This window comes from Apaloderma vittatum, unplaced genomic scaffold (assembly GCF_000703405.1).
Source record: "Apaloderma vittatum isolate BGI_N311 unplaced genomic scaffold, ASM70340v1 scaffold18116, whole genome shotgun sequence".
Lineage (NCBI taxonomy): Eukaryota > Metazoa > Chordata > Aves > Trogoniformes > Trogonidae > Apaloderma > Apaloderma vittatum.
This window is the reverse complement of record NW_009722502.1, coordinates 7,918-9,404: the sequence shown is the minus strand read 5'-3', so window position 1 is coordinate 9,404 and position 1,487 is coordinate 7,918. Positions and strand designations below refer to the sequence as shown.

The 1,487-nt window shown below is 47.7% G+C and overlaps 1 protein-coding gene across 1 annotated transcript in view; it reads left to right on the top strand.

Moving 5' to 3' along the window:
- CAPZB (capping protein (actin filament) muscle Z-line, beta) overlaps positions 1-732 on the top strand; it is a gene marked incomplete at its 5' end in the record, with an annotated part of 43,482 nt that extends 42,750 nt beyond the window's left edge. Inside the window, one exon of the mRNA XM_009871799.1 lies at positions 477-732. The remainder of the gene's footprint in view (positions 1-476) is intronic.
- Between the last annotated feature and the right edge of the window lie 755 nt (positions 733-1,487).

Sequence of the window (1,487 nt, the reverse complement as noted above, 5' to 3'; positions counted from 1 at the left end):
GGGGAAGCTTTGCCGCGGCTGCTCGGCCCTGGGTGAACAGTCTGCAAAAAGGTTGAGGAGCTCCCCCAGCCTCTCCCTTCGCACCTTCAGGGGTAGAGGCTGGATTTTCTCTGCCTTCTTGGAGAGCGAGAGCGCTAACACCCTTTGCTGGTGGGACACGGGTTTTCTGTTCTGTAGCACAAAAATGATTTTAAAAAAAAGGGACTGTCTCTCCCCAGCGACTGGAGGCTGAGCGGAAGCGCTGGGGCAGCGTGTCTGTTTGGGGCCAGCCTTGCTAGAGTGGATTTTGCTTGGAGATACTCACGGAAGTGTTCACTTTGCCTTCTGCTTCCCCTATTGAAACAGGCAAGCTGCTGGCGTTTCCTCTAAGCCCGGGTTGAGGTGCTTCCCTTCCTCTTGCCTCACGCCCCAGAACGGTTAAAACCCTTCCCTCCATGGCGCCGCCTCTGACTCGTGCGTTTCCTTCTTCCCTGCAGGTCTGTGCAGACTTTTGCAGACAAATCAAAACAAGAAGCTCTTAAAAACGACCTGGTGGAGGCTTTGAAGAGAAAGCAGCAAAGTTAAAATCCTCTTGATGCTAACAAGACATGCCATGCACTCGTTAGATTCCTTTCTTAGAAAACTCATCCTCCTCCCCGCCCTCGCCCTTTTCTGTTCCGTCACGTCACGATTTGCATCCAGTACTCCCCACGCGACGCCATCTTCTCCCCATGAATAAAGCTGTACAAACTTTTTCAGTCTCTGAGGCCTACTTTGCACCACATTTTACGATTGACACCTTAGGCTACGTTTCTGTAGACGTCCATGTATTTTTTCTTTCCTCCCCTGCCTCCTCCTTCCCCCGGCCCCTTCTTCCACCCTCCCCCATTTGTCTGCATAAACCACGGATCATTGTTTGTCTTTTCCTCCCCAAACCCCCCCCACCCAACCCCGCCTTTTGTTACATTGGTGTAAAAAATGTAAAACAAGAATTTATTAAATACTGTGGTGTGTGAAAGAGGAAGAACTGGAAAAAAAAAAATAAAAAAAATCTATTCCATGTATGTTTGGGGGCCGGGTGCAGGGGATGGCCGGTGGGAGGGAGGGAAGAGAGGGTGTTCCTCGGTGTTGTACGATACTGACTAAACCAGATTCGCAAGGAGACGTTGATGAGGAGACCTGCTGAAAGTTCTGCTCTTCTATAGCCTGGTTCCAAGGCGCTTTTCTGTCAATTTTTACGGAATGCAAAAAGGGGTTTTTGTTTCGATTTTGGTTTTTTTTGTAAAGCTTAAATTGAATCTACATCTGATACTTGAGCCTCCATACTAAAAAAAAAAAAGAAAAAAAGAGAGGGAAAAAAAAAAAAGGAAAAAAAGACTTAAAAAAATAAAAATAAAAAAGTATCCCAGGAAGCAGTGTGTGCGGTTGGTGTCGTCCTTCTTTCTCTTTCCTTCCTCGCAGCGTCACTTGTGGTTTGTGCTGTAAACGCTTTCCTTGGGAGCGACTGG